At 43.0% G+C, this 24,398-nt stretch overlaps 1 pseudogene; it reads right to left on the bottom strand.

Annotated features, from left to right (window-relative positions):
• Positions 1-5,689: 5,689 nt before the first annotated feature.
• The window catches only part of LOC105234807, a 31,566-nt pseudogene continuing 12,857 nt past the window's right edge, over positions 5,690-24,398 (bottom strand).

Below are 24,398 nucleotides of genomic sequence, written 5' to 3'. Positions count from 1 at the left end.
CTGAGAGGGACAGGAGACAAAAAGACCCACTCAGAGTTGAACAAAAAGCAAATATTCATGGGAATATAAAAATGCATGCGTTCACAATAAAATCTGCTCTGCACACTACAGACAAACCCATCTAAGCTAATGTGAGGCTAATAATCACACATAAGTTTTGCAGAGTCCAGTCGGAGAGGTGAGGAGGATTTCTGAGGAAGGGAACATGGCGGAGGGAGGCTGGGGCATACACAGCAAGGGCAAGCCTGCACAAAAGGCCTTGGAGAGGGTGGGGAGCAAGAAGAAAGAGAATTGTAGCCATGTGCTCCTGTAATCTTTAAGAATTCTCACTTCAACCCACAGAACGTCTGATTCCCCACCAATGTTACTAAGATCCAAAAATTACTTTTTTCCTTCTAAATTCCCAAAGTCATGGGTTTTAGTCTGTGGGTGAACAGGAAGGATCTTGGTGATCCCAGTTCTGCAAGTCACTGACTGTGACCTTGGGCAAGTCACCTAATCTTGGGGCCTCCACTGTGTCACTTAGTATATGAAAAGTTTGTCTTTGATCTTACAAACCTTTCTAGCTCCACATTCTATTTATGAAATAACACAAATAAGGTGGTTTGAATTCCTTGGAAAGAAAGAACTATATATGTACCACACCATAACCCACAACGGGTATGCAATACTCAAGAAAGATTCCTGACAATATGTGGCCAATATTTGCAGTGTGTTTGAAATTTACAAAGTGCATTTTATAGACAGTAACCATTATCATCTATTGACTATATCTATGTATCTTACACTCTCTGAGTACTTTGGCCTCTCATTTCCTCCTCACAAGAGCCTAGAAGAGGCAAAAATTATCTTTGGTTCAGATGCAGGGAAACAGACTGTCAGAAAGCTGAAGGAACTTCCTCAATGTTACTGTCGAACTTCAAAGCATCTCCTTTTATATTTTACTGCCTCTGCAATTGTTCATTTGGGTTTTCGGAGAGTTATATATTCTTATTCCCTTATTTGGCTGCCAGCATTTTCTAAGGAAACATTTCCCAAAGTGTCTTCCACAAAGAAGTAGACAAAAGGCCAAAGAAATTGCATTGAAAACAGATTTTTTCTGTTTTCAAGTAGGTAGATGACAGATAGATGGAAGGATGGATGGATGGATAGATGATGGATGGATAGATAGGTAGATAAGATGGATAGACGATGGATGGATGGATGGATGGATGGATGGATGGATGGATGGAGAGATAGATGATGGATGGATGGATAGATAAGTAGATAAGATGGATGGATGGATAGATGGATGGCTAGATAGAGAGAGAGAAATAGGCAGATACCACACACTGCATACCACTCCTAGATATTTCTCAATGAATAGTAAGACACTAAAAGCTGAAACACATCCTGTGGTAGAGATGTCTAGTCAACATTATTTAATCAAGAAATTCTCAAACTTTTGTAACCACTGAACCTTTTTTTTTCCTCACGTAACACTAATTAATATCCCATGGAAAATCCCTCAGCAACTACTCTAAGGCTTCCTTCTCTAAATTATTGCGGCATCCACACAACTAAAATAATCTTGCATTTTCTTACCTAGAACATCATGCAGAAATCCACAGACCAAATCCTATGGACTGGACAGTAGAGAAAACAAAGTCTAAAAAGGTGGGGAAAGAGAGAAGAAAAAACTCAAAACCAAAACAAGAACAGGGAAAACTGAAACCAAGGATGGTCCCTATAGTTGCCAATGAGAAAAAACAGTGGGTCAGAAAATTAAGGGAAGGTCTGACGAGGCTGCCTCTCATGACAGCTGAGTTCTTGGAGGGCTTCTCCTTCAGCTGGGCTTCCCCCCCCTTCCTCTTCTTCACTGCCCACTATTCCTCCTATTCACACAGCATTGTATGTGGAGTCGTGCCTCCCCATGCCAGGGCATGGAGAAGTGACAGCAGGGTACCCTGGGGCCCCATGGCCCCTGGCAACCCCATGGAATCAATCAGATAGAGAGTATGCTCCCTCCTCCCCACTCTACTGTCTTTTGAGGGAGGAGTTTCCAGTGGTCAGGACAGTTCCCCAATACCCTGACAACCACCTTCTCAACCCCTGTGTTTTAAGAGTGGTTCAAATCCAAACAACAGGGCAAGTCAGTCTGAAATCTGTATGGCAAGCCGGGTGTCAGGCTTCTAGAGTACCAGATGTCAAACCTCTCTGTCTGTGGGGCACTCTGTCGGTGGTAAGCTCCCATCCTAACTCTTATCTTGTTTCCTATTTAAAAAATAGAGAGGTGGTGCCTCGGAGACATGGTGTTTTCCTTCTCTTTCATCCTCCTATGTGGAGAACTAAATTGGGCATTCTGGCTTCAGTCAGAGATAAGACAGAGAAAGGCGCCATGTTGAGAATGGCAGTTGCAGAGTCTCTTCTTTCATGTGTAAGAGGAATCCACAAGGCAAAGGTTCAGGTGCTCCTTAGAGTGGCCGTCCACTGGAAGGGCATTTCCCAGTCCTTCGCCACTCGATGGGGATGCCAGTGAGAACACAGATGAACGCACGTAGATGCCGACAGCTCTCTTCTAGGAACTACTGACTCTCATCCGAAGGCCCAGTTGGGCTCTGATCGATGCAGCTTTCCAGCCCGACACATTTTGTCTGAACTGTCGTTTGACTGGGATGAGCCAATCACTTAGTTTTCTACACCAGAAGAAATGAAACTGTCATAAAAGAGAAGTCAAGTCAGGGAGCTCCTTCTTTTCTCAGCTGGGCTCCATATCCTCCCCGAGGCTGGCTGCTCTTTCCAGAGTTGAGCTCTCTGTCATGGCATTGTGAGGTTATGAATGTGGCATTTAAAGAGAACAAAGCAATGTTGAAGGATTTAGAGAGAAGATTTCAGAGAAATCCTCTCACTTCCCCCCAAAGAAAGCTCTCTTGAGTCTGGCTGTCTCAGAAACTTCTATGTTGTAAATCAGAGGGAAAGTCATCTCGTGCCACTGTCTGAGGTTCTAAAAATTAACATTCCTTGGAGTTAATTACTACCTGGAGTGTTCTGCACCCCATGGAAGGAATTTGACCAATCTAGAGCTAAAACCAAACGGTCCTTTGAAACAACCTGGACAAGGCAGGAAGTTATTAAAGGTGGAAAGCAAAAATGGGGTATGTTCCAAGCTCCCCGAGTGTGAATATCATCATGAATACATTTTCAGCATCTTCGAGGCACAACCTTCATACCATTTTCATTGCTACTGAACTTCCTCAAGGGATAAAGGAGGTATCTTCATACCGGAAGGGCAGACATCCATGTAATCAAATATTTTCTGGGCCACGGGGGGCCCATTATCTCACTGCCTTGTGTGACCTCCCTCCTTCTCCTTGGCTCACCCAAGCCCCATCATCTCCAAACAGCTGTGGTGATGCCCACACTGTATTTTGTTCATTTCTTTGTATTTTGTTGGATTCTTTGCTTTCTTTTTCAAGAGAAAATTTACAAACTCAATGGCAGCGGTTCTTAGCATTAGCTGTACGTTGGGATCACCTGTGGCATTTCTTCCTTCAATACCAACACGTGGATTCCACCCAGAGATTCTGACTAAACCCAAGTGAGGCAAAGCATGGGCATCAGCATTTTTAAAGCAACCCAAGTGATTCCAAAATGGAGCCCGGGTTAAGGACAACTACCCATTGTCTTGTAAATAGGCTCTCAATTATTCATTTCTAAAAGAGCAAATTCCTACCTCTTATTTATACAAAATGCTTTTTTATGTGAAGTGTCCATTGCAGGAGTTGGTGCTAACTTTACTTCTATGATATGATAGAACTAGGTCTCTATTTCTAAGAAGATTGAGCCAGTGTTATGTCGACCCTCCCCCTCCCCCAGATTCACAGCCCATCAGGAAATGAAAACAGTGATAAATGTGCTTTGTTATTCACTGGAGCCTCCAGACTTTGAAGTTGCGTTATTAACCAATTTTGCAGAAAAACCTCACACCTTGTGATTCACCTCTGACACTCAGAATAGAAGAAATAAATAATCTTTTAACGAGCTCTTGTTCCAGACAAGAACAACTATCTGCTACTGGTTGGGAGTTTATTAGATGCCCAGATTGCTCCTAGATGGTGTCTCATCCAATCTATACCTGGGCTTCTCAAGCTTTTCTTTGCATATGAACTCGGATTCAGTGGCTCTGGGGTAAGAGGGCCCATCCCAGATTCTACATTTCTAACCAGCTCTGGTAAGGCTGACGTGTCTGGCCCTCTGCCCACATCTTGAGTAGCAAAGCTCAACGAACCTTAGATGTCCCACTCGCTCACTTCACAGGTGAGGAAGTTAGGAGTAAGGACCTCTAAGGGGCAAGATTCAAACCAAGGTCTGTCTGCTGTGCTCGTCTGCCTCCTTTTAGTCTTATTTTTCATTGTGGGATTTCCATCTGTTTGAAGAGATGTCATTTAAATCACATAATGATTTCTAATTTGCAGGCGAAGGTGGAGGTAATTGCACAGTTAGAAGAAAGACTCTCCCTGTCCCCTCTCTCGTCTTTCTTGTAGCTCCTAATCTCAATTTCAATCTTATCATTGCTCATGAACTAGAAACTCTCAAGGTAGGGGCGAGGGTGCAGCCACACATTCTTCTCTTTATTTGGTAAATCTACTAGTTTCGTTGAAACAGTTTCTACCCAATTGAAACTCAAGTACAAAGAGATTGAAATGGTCTGTGACCACTGACAAATCAGAACTAAAAAGTTGGTGGGTCTCATTCCAATTTTTAGGTTCAAGATCGCCTGGCTGTATGACTCTGAAGATCACCCCTTCCTGCATCCCCACTGTAGGTCGTACAGCCATGAAAGTGCACCTGAGACCATCTGCTTCAAGGGGGGAGCAAGGGAGCCTTCTCCTACACCATCATTTCAACACACTTTTTCGAGAGTGAAAGCCAAAATCAGTGTAAAATGTTAGCAAAATCTCCTCCAAATGTAAAGGCCGTACAGAGTCAGAACATAGTTCTTTTTCCCTGATGAAAGATCCGATAGTGTGGTTTGTGAAAGCTCTTTACCCTCTTCATCAGGAATGTGGGACCTGGGTACAAAATGACATTCATATTAAGCACCTTCTCTCCAGTCATGTCTACTTTCCAAAATGGCCGTTTCTGTTAGAATGGAGAATTTGCGGTGTGATCATGGGGAGTGGTGCCATCATGGTGAAGGGATGTCTTCTTCGTAAAATGCAAGAGAAGACTTCAAGAACATCCACCCCTTCGAGGTTCTTGAATTTCATTTTGGACATCCTGTAAGTGGGTGTGAAGACCTAGTAACCCAGGCAAGTTCTCGACACTTGGCCGATGTCTACTTATACCAGATTGGACAGTCAGGTCTTGCTGATTAAGTGGCTTTAGGAAAAAATAATCTCATTAATATCTTCATCTTCAAAGAACAGAGGAAACCTAACAGAACTTGTGCAAATATCAGTCACTAGCCTTAGGATACATAAATGAATGCATGGATTGTCCTAAAAGAAAACAAATTGGGTAAGTAAGCTCTTAACCCCTGCCAACCGAAGTCTGATATGTGGATGGATGCGTATTTGCATTAAAGGCTAAACTCTATGTGTATTATGTAGACTTTTTTTTTTTTTTTGAACAGTAAACACCTTTTTTACATGGCCAGCGATAGGAGGGAGGAAGATTTATTCGTCTTTCCGGCTGCGATTGCCCTCAGCTAGAACTCTCGCTCCTTGCCCTCTAGCACGGAGCCATTTGCTCTTGAAGAAATGCACGCGAGAAGCTTGCCCTGCTGGAGACGCTCCCCCAAGAGACTGCTGATTTGGGCATTCTTTTTCCTTTCATCCTATTTCTTCTGAACTTTGATTGTCTTTCGTTTAAAATCTCTTCCTCCTCGGGAGTCATCTTGGCCCCCTTCTTGCAGCCCAGGGACGATGCACTTGGGGCTCCTACCACCCTTGGTGTGGGGCGCTGTCAATAAGCATGATACAGTTCTTCATTGGTGCAGACCAGTTCGTTGTTGGAAGCATTGTAGACAACATCGGTTACCCTTGTTTTGCACTTAGGACCCTCAGAGCACTGGGGGATGTCCCCAGCATCCAGCCTCAAGGCACGGGGCTTCGTCTGGCCTCCCCGAAAGCAGACTGCGTGTATTTGGTTGGGGACCAATCTTAGTGTTGGCAGTGAGGCTTCCCAGCTCATACTTCCGTTTCTCGTGGTAAGGCTTTCTCTCGTCCCTGGTCTTGTCCCGAGAGATGCCTGTCGCTCTCGGCCCTGGCTGCAAAAGAGCTATTACATAGCCTTTCGATCTTCCTAGTTACATGTACGTGCACTCCGTATCTGTGTGTATAAATAGTTGCATTTATTTGATGTATACATAGGCACATATGTATTTAATTTTTTTTTTTTTTTTTTTTTTTTTTTTTTTTTGGTAGGAACACCAACTTCTGTAAAGTGTCCACTTAGAGGGTTATCCAGGTAGCCTGGGCAAGTCAGCGGAGTGTGAGCACAAGGGGAGAAGTGGCATTGTCTGGGGTCTTCCTTTCTTTCCTTTTCTGCCTGGGACGTTTTGGAGAGAATGACGAAGCAGTGCCAGAGATTATGAATTTGCTTAAGTGTGAATGGCTGATTGCCGCGTGCGGCGCCCCGGCCCTCCCCGAAGGTGATTGACTGGGGCGGCAGGTCTTCACACTTGATGCCTGGATTTGACTCGGAAAGTCTGCCAAGTCTTTTACTCCGAAATTTATCTTAATTAGATCTGAAAGACCTGCCACAGCAGAATAGTCACACCGATTAAAATGAAAAACAGGAGAAATTACTGATCAAATTAATCATAATGTCGGGTTACAGCTGTAGGTCTGATGTAATTTGCCACTCCAGTGAGTTACATCGGCCCAGCCCGGGAAAGGGAGCTGGCTTTACGCTGATCCGTAACACCCGCCCGCTCCAGGCGCCCCGGCAGGAGGCTGATTCCATTCATTTTCCTGGCTGGCTTTGACCTCCCTGCTGCAACTGGAAACAAATCAGGCACCAAACAAATGCAGGGGGGGACGGTGAGTGGGGAGGTAAAGGAGAAACATTCTCATATCCAAGTGATTGTACTATTTCAAAATGGTGAGCTTTTAAAAGTTGGCTGGGCAGGCTGGGGGCTTTGTAGCTTGTTGGGGTTTTTGCTTTTGATTTTTCCACTTAACCTCATTTCAGTTTTCCTTGTGGTGACCTGACATTGATTAGATGCAGAACGGGAATCAAAAGGTCAGAGGACACAATCTTTGGCTCTAAGCAATGAGAAAAAAACCTTTAGAAAAATCTCCTTGCCAACATGGCTCTACAACTGGGGCATGGATTGCACTAATCAAAGTGTCACAGCAGAAGGGGAAGAAACCTCAGCCATAAGAGCTCGTTGTCCCCCATGAGGATATGGTCCTGGAATTCTGATTTTTAACTAAACTCCACTTTATACCATACGGTGTGCTAGGGTGGGGCGGGGGAGGGGGAGAGAAGTTGGTGAGTAGCTGGAGTATGCTATTTTTTTTTTAAGAAAACAATTCAGAGTCTAGATTCTTGTCAACACAGAGCCTTGACACTGAGCTGTGATTCATTCAGTTTAAGAAACACATTGCCCTATTAGCAACGCAAAGAAGACGCAAAACATCCCAGTCTAAGGCTTTCCATTGGCAGTCCTGAGAAGTTAGATTTTAGGAGCAATGTAGGACTTCTCTCCAACCAGTTGTGCTTTATCCGGGAGCTATAGACACCTCACTTGGGGAGAGCCCTTTTAAAACAAAGGTAACAGGAAGGTACAGAGGAACGAAGCTTCCTTCCCCATCAGTGGTGATCATATGACTCTGTAACACCAAGTTCTCCTTCTGGGACCATCTGATGGTGCGCAAATCCCATCTAGTCATCCCTAGACCAGATGCTTACACCTTTTCAACACCCGTGTGGCAAGGCCCCCATCCTCTCTCCATCCCACCAGGAATAAATCGGGTACATTTTGTAAACGAGAGAGCTAGGCAGTCACAGAAGACACGGTGGCCTTGGCACTCAAGAGACTCTGCCTTCTGGACCTTCTTTGGATCTTTATGAAGATTTAGGTGGGACAACGTGCCCAGATTGCAGAAGGATATTATAACCACATTTTGCATGGTTATTATATGGGCTTAGGATCTGGTTTGTAACCAGAGTTTTTAAAGGAAATAATAAAAGAGAATAGAAAATACCAGGGCATCATATCACCAGTAGTAAAGCTCTATGTTTTTTCTTGAAGCTTCTGTTTAAATTATATACATAGATATATGTATATAGTTACACAGAGACACACACACACACACACACACATATATAGAGAGAGAGAGAGATTTATCCATGTATGTGTGTGTGTGTGTGTGTGTGTATTTTGTGTGTATGTGTTAGATTGAGTTATCAAGCATATTTCTTACCATGGAACAATGTTAGAAGAATTTGAAGAACCTTGCCCTGAAAAATCTAGCTCTTCAGGGAGGCCGAGGTGGGAATTCTTAAACACAGAAGAGCTGAGGAAGCAGGTTTATTGGTTCCCAGCATATTCAATGGGATGATGAGCTCCGAGACATTGAACACCATCTCCAGCAATCAAAAAGGACTCAGATGGTTCTGCTATTCACCCCCCCTTCCACAGACACAACACTGCAGGGAACTTCAATGTTACACCACTGCTCCTGTGTTGGAAAACTCACATAAAATTAATAGCTTAACAAACCTATTAAATGAGAAATGAAGCAGCATATTGAAAATGGACAGAGCAGTCCCAGGGAAAGTGAAGAGGTCACTCTAAAGAGAAAGTGGAAAGGGGGAGAGAGAACACGGTGGGAAGGAAGCCCAGGGCCCCACACTGTTTTGGGTTCCTGGCACATTTATCAAGGGAAAAATCCTGTCCCAAGAATTGCAAGGTGGGAGCCAGATCCGCAGCAGTCAGAAAATTCGTGGGCTGGAGATCTCCACATCCAGAGTGCCCGGAACCTCTCTCCGTTCTGTACCTGGTGTGACTCAGGGCAGAGCTGGCATCATCCTCCCTGACCTGGTCTTCCTACTTCTGTTTTCTCCCTGATCTGATCCGCTCTGCAAACCACGTCCAAGCCAACCTGCCTTAAAGAACACTTGTCCCATCACCCACATGCTTAAAAAACCCCCTTTGGGCCTTCTTAGCCTGGGTGCTCTGGCCCTCCCCCCCACCACATCTCCCATTGACTACTGCCCCACCCCCACCCCCCGTCTGAGGTGCCCTGTGCGGCTGACAGCCCTGGTTCTGCTGGGGTCATGCTTGCTGGGGTCATGCCCATTACCAGGCATGCCTGCTCTTCTCACCACTGCCCTGCACGCTTCCCTGCACTTCCTGTTCCCTGCCCGGTTGTCCAGCCCTCAGTGAGTGCTCTCCTCTCTGACTCACGCATTTGGCACTTAGCACATGCCCTCCGAGTCTTTTTTTTTTTTTTTCCATTTATGGACAAGTTTGTTGTCTTACTTGAATCATAAGCCCCTTAAGAACAGACACCATGTCTCACACCTCTGTGCATCCCAGGACTGTCAATAATTGTTGTGATGATTTCTCATGTCACAGCCATTCATTGCACAAATACATAAGTGACTGTTATCTGACTACCTTAAATTTATTTGCAAAAGCACTCGATGAAGATAACAATTACTAATGAGAGAAATGTTACCCATTTACTTTACATTTAGAACCATGCCTGACACATAATAAGGACTAAGAAAACCCTAGATCTTTGTTTTGATCGTGATTTTTTGTTTTTTAAGTTCATTTACTATTATTATTATTTTTAGTAACCTCTACACCCAACATGGGGCTCAAACTCACAAGTCCAAGATCAAGAGTCACATGCTCTTCCCACTGAGCCAGCCAGACACCCCTATGATTATTATTTCTTTGAAATGGTTTTAACACCCTTGTTCTTTGCACTATCTTGTCAGTGGGCTTTGGGAAATGCAGAACTTCACTTAGACTGCTTCAAATCAGCTTCTTTCCTTTGGCAGGAAATGTTCATCAAAGCAAGGCCCACCATTTCCTATTTCATCTTCTGTTTCCTTCCCCCTCATCTCAACGACCCATGGTGGTTCTTGATATTCAGAATATAATAGCGAGAGGAGCAGACCTTCTTAATATTTTATAGATCTGATTGATCTGTGAGTTACATAATATTTTTCCAAAGCATGAAAGTATTATAAAACAGATAGAAAGACCCAAGGAAGATGAAAGGGAATCTCTCACCAAGGGTGGACTTCAGCACCCCCAACCATTGGATACCAGAGACTCTCACATGACATGTTCTGCTGCCCCAAACCCCACTGGTACAGAATCTCCCAGTAGAAAGATGATGATCCACTTTTAAAAATGAAAATACCATTGAGCTTTTCATGCCAGGAACTGTGCTAAGTGTTTTGTGTCTGTTTTCCAACTTATGCCTTGCAATCACTTATACTAGTAAGAAAACCAAGACTTGGAGAAGACAGTAATTCACTAAAAGCCACAGCTTCTTCGAGGTGGGACTGGAATTTGAGTCCAGAGTATCTGGCTCTAACCTGGGGGACCTCACATGCTCTTTTAACTGGGATGGTCTCTATGTGTGCCTGTCATCTGGTGTAATTGCTAATGGTACCCATTTCACACTTGAAACTGTCATGGTTTGGACAATAAATCAATTGGGCCCCTTCTCCCAAGCTATGCTCGCTGTGTCACCCCCTACATTTATCCAAACTGCCTCCACCTGTTTTCACCTCATGGGTGAAATGGTTTAGCCATAAAAGCTAAGGCATGTGGATGTGTTCTTAATATAGTGAAAAGATGGAATGAGTCATTTTTAGAAATATGTGGTGTTCTTTCTACTTGGCAATTTAACTAATAATTTTTCAAAATGTGATCCTATTTGAGACAAGAGAAGCCTTGGATGAGGGCTATAGGAGACACCTTCTTTCCCCAGATGATTTGGAAAAACCTAACTAGGATGGTTCTTGGATCCTGGCTGAGGTGACCAACACAAGGCTAGCAGAGTTGTAATTTAGAACAGGGAGATTTACCAACCCCCCCAAAAAAGATGTTCAATGAGGTTAAGTGGTGGATAAAGATGGTGTTCAGCATATAAGGAGAGGAAAAGAACTCACACACACACACACACACGAAAACAGAACTAATGATTTTTTTAAAGATTTTATTTGTTTATTTAGAGAGAGAGAGAGAAAGCACACACATGCACATGGGGCAAGACACAGAGGGAAAGGGAGAGAAAAATCTCAAGCAGACTCCATGCTGAGTGTGGAGCCCAATGTGGGGCTCCTTCTCATGACCCTGAGGTCATGACCTGAGCCAAAATCAAGAGTCAGACACTTAACTGACTGAACCATTTAGGCACCCCAGAACTAATGATTTTTAAAATCAAGGTGAATGAGAACCACAAATGCAATGTTATTAGAAGGTTTGCAGGTGATATGGAGGGAAATGAGTACAAAGGTTCCTTCACAAGAGTGGGGGTTCCAGAGTACTGATTGCTCCAGCCTCTCTCCTTGTAGGTGGGTCTTGAGTGTGCTTCAGAGAAGTCATGATTCCCAGATTGGCCACACATCAAAACCACATGGGAAGGTTTCTGCAGCAAGTAAATCATAAGAAAGAAAGAGAGAGAGACAGAGATTGAGATGAAGGGCTAGGGGGCTGGACATGTGGATCAGAAGACACAGCAAAGAATTTCATGATGTAGACTTTATTTAGATTACAAATGTAAAAAGGAAAAAGAATGACATTTATGAGACAGTTGGAAATATGACTGCTGATGGGATGTCTGATAATGTTCAGGGATTATTTTTAATATTTGTAGGTGTGATGATGGCATGTAGTTATATTTTTAGGAGTATTTTCTGAAGACACATACTTAAATACAAATGAAATGGTAGGATGTCTGGATTTTCCTCAGATAATGCGGGAAGGAAGAAAATAATATTGGTGGAGGCTAAAAGATTGGCCATGAGCTGATAAGTATTGAAGCTGGGTGATGGGTCCATGGGAGTTCATGATAGCATTGTGCCTTCTTTTACGTGTGTTTAAGATTTTCCATAAGAAAAAATAAAGAAGTTTTAATGACTTGGGGTTTCTTTAATAATATAGATTCCCATCACCCAGTCCAAGCACTACAAAATCAGAATCTCTGGGGTGAAGCCAATGATTCTGATGATCAAGGAGGCTGAAGAACTCCTGCCCTATAGAACTGTAAACAATTTCTTAGATCAGTACAGGTTGGCCAAGGCTCAGGGCAATGTACATATGAAAAATGGTTGATGGGTTGAGACACAACATCTTAAAAAACTGAGGTTTATTTCAAGTGAAAGACTGAAAAAGCGAAGACGGTTGTTAATAGCTGATGAAACGTAAAGAATAGAAAGAGTACTAGGAAACTAAAAATAGAAAAGATCTTTCCAATTCTCAAAAAGAAAAAAAAGGGGGGATGGCTTCCTCTTCAGTGAGGTAGATTGAGTATGTACGTTAATCTCTACACACTCTCTGGGAACCCCACTAAAATGATATTCAAGGAAAAAAAAATTTTTTAATCATATAAATCCGAAAGGGCAAAGAGAAGTGGAGAAAAGACAACAGTAGACAAGCAGTGTCAACCAAATTCTGGAGAAGCAGCTGGAGGAGATAACCAAGCTGAGAAAGCTAAACACCAAGGGTCTGAGAGGGACACAGTGAGAAGCAAGGCAACCCTGGAGCCCCAAAAGCCTTGGGAGTTGCAGATTCCAGGTGCCATGGAAGATGGGGATGCCAGGGCATGTTGCTGAAAACGGGGGCATTGGTTAATGACTGCGTAATGAACAGTTAGACCCTCAGCTGCCTCCCCAATCCAAGCAGACAGGCAGCTATCCCTCTAGCAGCTTTATGCATGAGAAATTGAAACAAGAGACTCTCTAGACCTGGAGACGTAGGTCTGGCTGGCTGTGTGCTGGAGAGAGCTCCTTACTGCTGATCAGGGCAGCGAGGGAAAGTCTATATCCCGAATGATAAAACCTGGCCTCACTGGGCCACTTACATCATACACAGGTGCTCAAGTATGCAGGCATCTCACTACCTCCCCACCTCAACCACCCCAGGTAATTGGTGGATTCTTCTCTGGAGAAACCTAACCACTAATCAGAGAGAAAGACTCAGTTGTCAATATTTGTGATCTCCAACATCGCCAGGTCCCTGCTTTATTTTTATAGTGGAAAGACAACAAAGAATGACTAAATATTTGAGAAATGCCTTTATCTGAAATCAGAAACTAAAACTACTGGGAAGGGGGAGATATTTGTTGGAAATAGAAGCAATAGAGGATGGAGAACAATCTCATAAAAAATTTTTAAATTAATATCCTATAGGACATCCATAGAGTTTGTGCATCCACAAAACATGTAATAAGTACAATGCACAAGGAATGCTTAAAAAATAATTCAGGACATATTTAGAGAATAGCTAAAATAATTATAGCAGAAATAAAAATTCAGCGGCACCCGGGTGGCTCAGTCGTCAAGCATCTGCCTTCGGCTCAGGGCGTGATCCCAGAGTCCTGGGATCGAGCCCTGCATCAGGCTCCCTGCTTGCTGGGAGCCTGCTTCTTCCTCTCCCACTCCCCCTGCTTGTGTTCCCTCTCTCACTGGCTGTCTCTCTCTCTGTCAATTAAATAAATAAAATCTTAAAAAAAAAAAAAAGAAAGAAAGAAAGAAAAATTCAGTAGGAGGTTTAAAAAATAAAAAAAATCTCTCGGAATGTAGACCAAAAAGAGAAAAAAAAAGAGACAAATTAGTAAAACACAGAGAAAATACCAGATCAATCCAGGAGATCCAATTTCTAACTAACAGAATTTCAAAATAAAAGAGAGAGAGAGAGACAAAGTTACCAAAGAAATAATTCAAGAAAATTTCCCAGACTTGAAGGATGTTACCTCATTGAAAGTCTCACTGGATAAATAACCTAACGAATGAAAACAAAACAAAACACCCGAAACTTATCATTGTGAGCATTTTACGCAGGAGAACAGGTAAAATACAAGGAATCAAAAATTAGAATAACATTGGGTTTCCATGGCAATACTTGAAGCTGGAAAATTCTGAGGGAAAATAGTTTTCAGCTTGTATTTAATATACTGCAGAGCAATCTATCAAATACAAAAGTAAACTAAAGATTCAGATGTAGAGTCCCTGGAAAATTCATCTCAAATGGATCCATCATGCATTCTTCGTTAACTTTACGGAAAGTGTCTCACCAAGACAAGACAGTAAACCGAAGAAGAGGAAGATTGGAGTTTTACCACCAGGAGGGGCAAAAAGGAACCCCGAGGCTGATTTACACAGCGGGCTTAGAAAGCAACCAGTTTCCATTTGGGGCAGGAACATTGAGGACTCTAGAAAAGTCCCTGGAGAAGACACAGGGGAGGGGGGTAAGGGAGCAGAAGAGAAACCAAGAGAATACCTGGTACGGTTGACCTAAAGGAAAACAGTGTTCATCACTCTTGCGATGGGTTTGGGAAGAATTATGAATAGAAAGAAAGAAAACTAAGCAAATAGAAAAGCAATGACTAACTATGGTAAGAGCAAAAACTTTTACAAGGGAGGAAGTGTACTAACAGGGTTCGGAGCTAAACAGAAATTTCATAGTCCCCAAAAGAAATTCTGATTAAATCGGAAACTCTGTTGGCAAAATGAAGGGTCACAGCAGGAGGGGAAATAGGGAGTGGGTGCGCCAGTGTTCAATCCCCATCTTCCACAGTGGAAGTCAATCAATAATGCCCCAAATTGGCAAATCAAGAAAAATAATTTAAACTATCATTTAGAAATAAGGGGGCAAATACTAAAAGGAACATCTAAAAGATTTTGGAGAACATGCAGAGTTTGGTTTTAAGGGTAACAAGGCTTGAGTTATACAAATTCAGTGTATTTCAGTGTTTGACTTTCTACACCAAGACCTCGCGTGCTTATCGATCCCTCTGCCTGGATACTTTTCCCTTAGAGATCCAACTTGCTCCCTCACTTTATTCAGGTCTTGCCTTAAATTTTGCCTCATCAAGTTGTCCTTCCCTCACCATCTTATATAAAATTGCATACAGGGCACCTCTGTTCCTTCGTCATTCTTCAAAGTTCATATCACTACCTGACATGTTATATATTTATTTGATGATTTGCTTGTCTTTTATCTTCTTCCAACTAGAATGGAAATTTCAAAATCACAGGGACTTTGTCCTGTTCACTGCTACAGCCCAGCAAGAGTCAAGTGCCCACACTGGTAGAACTAGGACCATAGGTGCAAACTCTAGAACACAGAGCTTCCTAGGAGATGTACGCACAGACGGGTGTGCTGTCAGGCAAGCCAGAAAGATGTCCCTCCCAGAGAAGGGGTAGCCACTTCAGTAGATCTCTTGTAGAGACATTGGACCAGAAGAGCCTGGTGGTCCCATCCAGTTCTGAGATTCTGTGATCAGCCCCTAGGACAAAACAAAAGAGAATGTTGTATTTCTGCGTAAAAACTGTGTATGAGAGGATGATGCTTTTATCACTAGCTGAACTAAACTTTGGGATGGGCAATGGAGGAAAGTTAAAATAGCTTCCTGGCAGCACTTTAAACATAGGCTGAAGTCTTACCCCATGGGCTTGGTTTAATGCATCTCTGAGTCTTATTTGCCTCTGTGTCCTGCAAGCCTCATTTGGAATCTAGAACCCAGGGCATCTTTGATGTGACTCGCTGAGTGCCATGAAGTTCTCGGATTAGTTTGCTCCTTGAGAGGACTCCCATAAGGAAATGGATGTTGTTTTTTCTGGGTTTAGTATGAGAGGAGAGAGAAGGAAGTCAAAGTAAATATCCAAAAGCATGTCAGGTGGCATATTAAGGATTTCCCCTGTTTTGTTTTAGAAAGGAAGACACCATTTCATTGCTGTTTGGCTTCTCATTGGCTCCAAGTATCAGGCATGGTGTGTGGAGAGAAACACCGTCTAACTCAACAAGATACTCCTATATTTTTAAGCATTCTGTGGATTCCTTATAGAAAAATCTTTGATCATAAAAGTTTACAGTTTGTAGGTTTACCAACTCGAACTATAAACAGCCTTTGTGTTAAAATATTTTTTATGTGAAACATCTGCTCTCACCCCGAATTTGTGCAAATAGGAAAATTGATATATTCAGGTCTTCAGTGCTTAAATTATCACATTCCTAGACCAGAGAGGCAGGGAGGGAGAAATTGGGAAAAAAACCTGAAGGAATGAAGTCTTGTTTTTTCTTTTGGATACCCGGTGTCTTCTGTAACAGCCCATCAGGGTGCTGTGTCAAAGACACTGATGAGAGGCTTCCCAAAGTTAATTTTTCTCATAATACAATAACCAAATTTGTTTTAACACTTGAAAAGGCCCATCCATACTAAAAAGAATCAGTTGCTTAATCCTAAAATTAAAGGTTATTGCATGCAAGAGAAAATAATTACATGCTCAAAATATGGAAAAAAGAAAACTTTTTTTAATATGTAGGTATTTGTATAATTAAAGACTAATCAAGCATGAAGGGCTGCTGACTAAACCAGAAAATGAGATTGTTGGCAAGCAATATTGTAATGTAAATGCCATTTTTGTTTAACTACTAAGAAGCTGGAGAAATGATATCCTGAACAGATTAAATGCACACAGCATTGATAATAAATATTTATCAGATTTCGAATGCAACCAGAGGATTTTTGTATTTCACGAGCAAGATCCCAGGGAAGTTTTCAGGTACTTTCCAAGGGAGTAGTTAATGTCCTTATTGAGAATTGCATTTCCCAACAGGATCTTCCTCCATGAGAGTGCCTGCAAAACATGACCAAGGCAAAATGTCCCTTTTGAGATATACTGCCCTCCATGCCAGTGTTTACTAATTAAGATTTTGTTAATTAGTATCAGTTACTTAGGATTAGCCGAAGACTGTCTCATGAATACCCTACATGTATTCTTATGAGTCACAAGCCACGCACAGATGTTAACAAAATAGAAACGATTTCTGTAAACTCCAGGTACCTAATCTTTGAAATCACAAAGAAGCGTTCTGAGACTTTCTACAACTGTGAAATGTTACATGGCATGCTCGTTTGTCACGAGGACTCCATAAATAAAGACCCTAGGGCACCTTTCAGGAAGTGGGACGTAGTCGTCACTCAGTGAATCTGAGTTTCGCCTCCTCCCCCCCCCCCCCCCCCCCCCCCCCCCGTTGACTGAGTTCAACTTAACCAACCCCTCGTCTGTGCCCACAAAGACTGTGTTGTCTTTGGAGATGCTGCCAAGACATTCAATTCTGCATTCTCAGTATACCCCGAGAGTCTGACCAAATCTGACCCCTCAGCATTCGCGAGATCCAAGAATAGTCCGAAGGGTGGAGGAATCTGGGTTTTTCTCTTGGCCTGAAGGAACGCAGAAATGCAACAGGAAAGAGCATACCACAAAGAGGCCAAAGATTTTAATTTAATTTAAAGCCCTCACTGGAAAGCTTGCTTTCCGTTTGTACGTAGTGATTTCCCTCTGTTCAACGGCGCTCGGCCTGATTTGTCTCATAAATCAAGGCTTGCTGCATAAACGTAGGTGTGAGCTCTGAAAAGCAGACTTCTTGACCTCCTGTTAAAAATATGAGTTAATTAATCAAAAGCAGCTTTTAGAACTCAAGTGCTGTGCACAGCAAGTAGGCTGGTTTCCTTCCACCACAAAGCATAATTATAGATAAGTTTTCAGGAGAAGAGGCAAGACTGTCATTTTTGTACCTTCAAAAACAGTAGAAAATTCACTTTTTGGTTTCTAAATTAGAATCTGTCAGTTTGACTGCCTCTGTTTCTTTTGGGTGTACTGCATATGGTATGTGATCCAGAAAGTTGAAAGCTTGCAGACCTACTAAAATGCATTTAGGGATTTTCAGAAGCAGATTATTGAGTGACAATATGATAGCCTTCAGGCTTGCTGCTAGAAATTTTTATTTAACTTATTTTCTCCCTAATGTGGTAGTTACATGTACCTATTTTCTGAAGATTGCAGAACACATCATCAAATGACAGTTCAAAAAAACATTTTAAAGTTTATTCTCTCCCTTTTTATGTAACTTATTTGAGAGCCAGGAGACAGCACTAAAAGACGTGTTTCTCTCACCACTTCGCCCCGCTCACACAGTCTGAAAGGGTCACCGTGAAATTGCCAGTTCTTGAGTCTGAAGAAAGAACATCCACAAATGTTTGAGCTCTCGTTTTAGAGAGGACCTGCGGTTATTTGCAGGAGTGAGTGGGTCAGGCAACGGGGAGGAGCACACAGAAAGTGTCTCTGTCACATAGAGACAGCGTGTCCTTCACCGGCTGCTGGGGGACAAAGCCCCCGGCCACACAGGACAGTTCCAGACTCCCTTTGGGTACCATGCCCTGGTGGCAGTGTCTGAGAACGTGTTGACTCACTCAGCCTACATTTCTACAGCAATCTTTGCCTCCCTCGTCTTCAAATCTGAGCTCCCCTTTTGGGGAATCCAAACAAAATTATAATCTTGACTTCAGTTGCTCAAAAAATACCCTCCACTGAAATACATCTTGAAGTTTCCAGTCCTGCCCAAAATTCAGGGAGCATGCACTTCGTTAATGCTGTTTTATTTCCTATTGAAACCTATCAACTTCCAGGGGGAAAAAAAAGGAAGCAGGGAGAGGAGGAAATGAAAATGTTTATTGCAACACATAGAAGGGTTGAGTAGTCCAAGAAAGAACCTGCCGGCATAGCCTTGGGAGGCCCCTCCTTTTGGGCACGCCTGCCCAGAAGGAGAACAAATCCAGAAGGATCCGTGGGGTACAGAGATTCACAGGCGATTCTGTGGTGAGCTGACCCCGACCTTTACATCTGGGGAACTTTTTTTCAGGTTCCTTGCTAGATTTCTGCTGCCATTCGAATCCTTTGAGTCATGCGTTCATTTATTCAACAACTATGCCTTGAGCCTCTATAGATGACAAGCGCTATTCTTGGAGCTAGAGCTGGGCTCAGCAGTGAATACAAATGCTTAAAAAATCAAATGAACACTTAAATATATAGTATACTAAACACTATTAGCTGCTATGAGGGACTAATAGATGAGGTCAAACGGAAAGACATTGCTAGAGAGAGGGTTACTAACTGACATAGGTCGAACAGAAAAGACCTCTCTATTGGAGCAGAGATCTGTTGGGAGAGAACCTGCCAACATATGGAGAGACTGCTCTGGGGAGGGGACCAGTGCAGATCCCTGAGGTAGGAGAGTGCTGGGCAGATTCCAGAAAGAGCAGAAAGGCAGCAAGATTGCAGTCTTGAGCGAGGGAGAGAGCGGCCGCAGATGGGGTCATAAAAGAAGCAGGGACCAGATGATCTTGGATCTTATAGCCCACTGCTAGGACTTTAGCAGTCATCCTGAATGAAACAGGAAGACCCACAGAACCTATGAGGGGAACAGACTATGGGGGCTCAAGAGCAAAAATGGAGAGTCCAGTTAGGAGGCTACCACACTGATTTCAACAGGATAACAAGAGCTTGTACCAGTTTGGATGAGGTAAAGATGGTGAGAGGTAATCAGACCTCATGTAGTTTGAAGAAGAGCCGACAGGATTCACTAATGGACTGGCTTTGATGTGTAAGGAAAAGACAGGAGGTCATGGTTGTCTCCAGTGACTTCGACCTATGCAGCCGGAGGCATGAAGTTTCCACATGGGGAAGACTACGGGATGAACAGTTTTGGGGACATGTTTGGTTTTCGGCCTGTCAGTCTTGTGCAGGTTATGTTTGAGAGACTGCTAAATGTCTTGGAGGAAAGGTTAGGAAAGCAGGTGGATCTCAAGTTCTAGAGAAAGGTCATGTTGGGGATAAATTTGGGAGTTCATCGGTGTTCCACTGGTGTTTAAAGCCACACCCCTGAACCAGGAGTGATCAACAGAGCCAACTAGTTTTGGCAGCTCAAGGAAGAGCAGAGCTGAGAATGAACACTGGAGCTAGCACATGGAGGGAATTAGTGCCCTTGACAAGAGCTTCCAGGGAGTGGTGGTGAGGGATTGCAGGGATTAAAGTGGATTCAAAAAAAGAACACAAGGAGAAGAATCGGTGACATCAAGAATAGACAACTCTCTCCAGGCACGTGCTCTGAGCGGAAGCTACAGGTGCACTAGCTGGAGGGGGTGGGTGGCTCAAGATAGGTCTTTTTTTTTTTAAAGATGGCAATTGAAACATCATGCTTGTAGGCAGATGATAGTGATCCAGTAGAGGGGGGGAATTTGATGAACAAATCAAGGGTGTTCTGGAAGAGGCGGGAGGCATGGGATCCATTGCACTTAGAACATCAGGACAGCACAGGAAACTGTTGGCTATTCATCACCCCCAAATAAATAATTTCCTTTTGATAGCTGAGTTTTCCCAGAAAAGCTAAGGGTTAAACCTTTTAGTACCAGAACTATAAAACTTGGAAAATGTAAATCACTTAAAAGCATTTTACTCCCATCCCTTGCCTTCTTAAACAAAGTATCATGGTAATAACAATCTTCTATTTGTATCATGCCTCGTGGTTTACAAAGTACTTTCACAAACATTATCCCCTATTATCCACCAACATCCAAGCAAAGTGGGCATTTCACAGATTTGACAGATCGGTGAGATGGGCAGTCACAGGAGCGTGATTTGCCTGGTGTGGATGAAAGGGAATATAACTGCGACTTCCTGATGATGTTGGATCATTGTTGTCAACATAGATTATATACGTTCTGGGAAGGCCAGACTCTTGTGCACTATAAGAGAACATCATGAAGGATCAGATTGGGTGGACAGACAGCAAGTGCCCTGAGAGACCCAGAAAGGAGCCGGCCAAAGTGTGGAATGTCTGAGAGGACTTCCTGGAGGTGGTGGAACTTGAGCAGGGCTCCAAAGTTCTAGTAGATTTTAGAAGGGCAGGAAAAGCCAGAGGAAGACATAGTAAGTAAGCATGGTCCTGGATGTTTGCATTGGTAATAGTTATTCATTTGGATGGTCTCTACTTTGTGACAGATAGGTACCACTGCCTTGGTCAGCTGTGCCCTCTGTGCCATGGACCGTGGTGCCCAGATATGTGGTCAAACATATTATTGTATATGTTTCCATGAGAGTGTTTTGGGATGAGATGTACATTTAAATCAGTAGGCTTTTAGTGAAGCAGAGTGCCTGCCACACTATAGGTGGGCCACATCCAATCAGTTGAAGGCCTGAAGAGAACAAATACTGACCTCCCCTGAGCAAGAGGGAATTCTGCAGCAGACGGCCTTCAGACTTGAACTTCAACACCCGCTCTTCCCTTGGTCTCCAGCTTGCCAGCCCAGCCTGTAGATTTTGGGCTCATCAGCCTCTATGTTTGCATGAACCAATTCTGTAAGACATATCTCTGTCTCTCTCTCTGCATATATATGTATATACACAGATACACACACACGTACACACATTCTATTGGTTCTGTTTTTCTGGAGAGTCCTGACCAATCCTCTCCCTTTTTCATGGATTATATGAAGACAGAAGGAATACAGTTCTCCACAGAATACAGACCTGAAGGAGAACGGAAGAAAGCTTTCCCATAAAGTCAATAGGATCACAGACATTGCTGTATTTATCAGGGCAAAAGAAGCTAAAGTCTGGTGAATGGTTCTCAGAGTGCCGTCTAGGGGTAACCCAGACCCAGACCATTAGAAGACCCATCCTTCACCCCTCGCTGCTCTTCTCAGACGCAATGCAACTGTTACCTCTTTTCCCCTGTGGTTACCCTCACTCCTTTGACTCCACTGATAATTCCACCCAGCACTCAAGCATGGTGGATGATTTGTCAAACTAACCAGCTAGTTCAGATTCAACCACAGGCTCATTGCCATAGTGCGGGAGTTGGCAAACATTTCATGTAAAGGGCCAAATAGTAAATACTTCAGGCTTTGTGTGTTTAGGAAAAATTGAGGGTATTCCTTATGTGCTTATATAACAAGAGTAAACAAATTTCTATAAATTTCTTATTAGTGAAAACCAAAATATGATAATAGTAACTGAGTAGAATTTTTTTTAATACAGGCTCTTAATGAGAATAGAATTCTGGTTTTTTGTTTTTGAGGGAAGGCATATTAGTCAGAGTTCTCCAGAGAAACAGAACTAATAGGCTGTATGTTCATATATATGTATATATGACTTATTACAAGGAATTGGCTCATGTGATTACGGAGGCTGGTAAATCCAAAATTTCCAGAGCTGATTTCCCAGCTTGAGTCCAAAGGCCAACAGGAAAGAGAATTTCCTCGGACTCAGAGGAAGTTCAGCCTTTGGTTCTTTTCAGGCTTTCATCTGATTGGAAGAGGCCCACCCACGTTATGAAGGGAAGTCGGCTTGATTCAAAGCCCACTGATTTAAATGTAAATCATCTAAAAACACCCTCACAGGAATATCCAGAATAATGTTTGACAAACTATGTGGGCACCTGTGATTTAGTCAAGTTGACACGTAAAGTTAGCCATCACAGGGGGATAACGTTGCGTTAATTAGAGTTCAAAATTAATGTTCCCCCTCATCAAATCATTGGTAAGTGTTCATCTGTAAAAATGATTCTTAGCTCATGGGCCAAATTCAGCCTGTGAGCAGTAGTTTGCCGACACTCGCTATTGGATAATAGTTTAATGATAATAATGACAACAACCCCCCCCCAAAAGAAAGGTAATGAGAGTCCGTGTAATGAATCTGATAGTCTGTGCTGGAACCCCAACTTCTCACTTAGGAGTTCAGGATCTGAGGCACGTTGCTTAGCCCCTCTGTGCTACCAGTTTTCTCCTTTTTAAGATGCAAATGAAAGCATCAACCTCATTGGCTTCCTGTGGACATCAAAGTAGTTAGTTATCTGTAAAGTCCTGAGAAAAACTTGCCTGGTACAGAGTGAGGACCACCCAAGCGCCAGACGTGATGCTGACGGTGGCCAGGCTCAGGAAGGGAGCAGAAGGAGCATGAAGAAGATGGGAAAGGCATCCTCAAGATGCCCGGGCACCCTGGGTGGTTTCCACAGGCTGAGAGTGCTGCTCGAAAACTGGTTAACTTCTGAGACTGGCCAACCTTTCCAAATGTGGCAAGCCAAACGTGGGACTGCCTTTGGAATTCCAAGTACGGAGAGTCATGGTCTTTGGTTACAGTTCACTCAGCAAGATTATGAGTGTTTCTTTTACTCTGGAGACCCTAGAACCCAGGAGGAGTACGGGCTGGGGGAGAATTGGCGGGAGGGGGGTGAGGAAGAAAGTTGGCACTTGCGCTCAGAGGTAATTCAGAACCCAGCACAGAGGAGATGGAAACCTGCCTACCTCATAGTCTTAGCTAACTGTGAGTTTACTGGAGAAGCAATAATTTTACAAAGAGGTTGGGAATTGGTGCCCTTATTGAATAAAGAATAAGTTCCAGATTTACATTCATTGATTTCCTATCCATTTTCTATCTATGTTCATCACGTTGAATTTCTTCTTAGTACCCAAAAATGAAGCCACTGGAAAAGCAAATGCATCTATATGTCTGAGCCCCTATAATGCCACACCTTTGTAATGTGGCCAACTTTTTCTAGATCTTAACCCTTAATTGTACTCATTCTAAAGAGAATTTATAAAGAGAAAGCGAGAAAGAGGCATCTTTTTGAAAAACTAAAAGATCTAGCCTTATTGCTTTGATGAAGATTTGCCACCCGTGACCCTTTAAATATTGAACTTGGACTATAAAAATATCACTTGTTATTGATCACATGGTTATTAAAGTCAGTCAAATGCTGAATTTATATGTCAAACACTTGTAATATTTCCTGTAAATATTAGGGCAAAGGGAAAAGATGATAATGTCACCATGAAGAGTCACATCAGATTTTTTCAACTTTACATAACTGAGAAATAAAAAAAGTGTCATCAAGAATTTCATTATATATGCCAAGCACTTGTCAAAACCTGCTGCACATCATTTATGCACGTGTACACACCTGTGGATGAGCCCGGAAAGCATGCACACGCATGTCTTCTGGAGGAGAATGGACAGGGGAGCCATTTTGCCTGTCCACCTACACTGGGCCTGTGCAGCACAGCGTCTGATAGCTGCTAGGATTTTGCAGCAGCCCCTGCACACAGACATGTGTGGGTTCACTTTCCTTGCACTCCAATCTGCTATGGGAGGCTGACCAGCTCTCTGGGTCTGGAGGAAAGCCTTAGAACTCAAGTCAGCGAATACTAATCACGGGTTTAAAGCTGATTCTTAAATCCCCTCCGATTCTTGAAGTTCCACCTCATGATATTCAAGAATGCCTTTGGGGAGAGGTCAGCCCTGGTGATCCTGAGATCTCCTGTTTTTTTCCAAGACACCTTTCCATATAAGCAAATGCTTTCACACGGGATGGGAAG

This window comes from Ailuropoda melanoleuca, chromosome 1 (assembly GCF_002007445.2).
Source record: "Ailuropoda melanoleuca isolate Jingjing chromosome 1, ASM200744v2, whole genome shotgun sequence".
NCBI lineage: Eukaryota > Metazoa > Chordata > Mammalia > Carnivora > Ursidae > Ailuropoda > Ailuropoda melanoleuca.
Note: the sequence above shows the minus strand (reverse complement) of the source record. Positions and strands in the feature narration are given on the sequence as shown.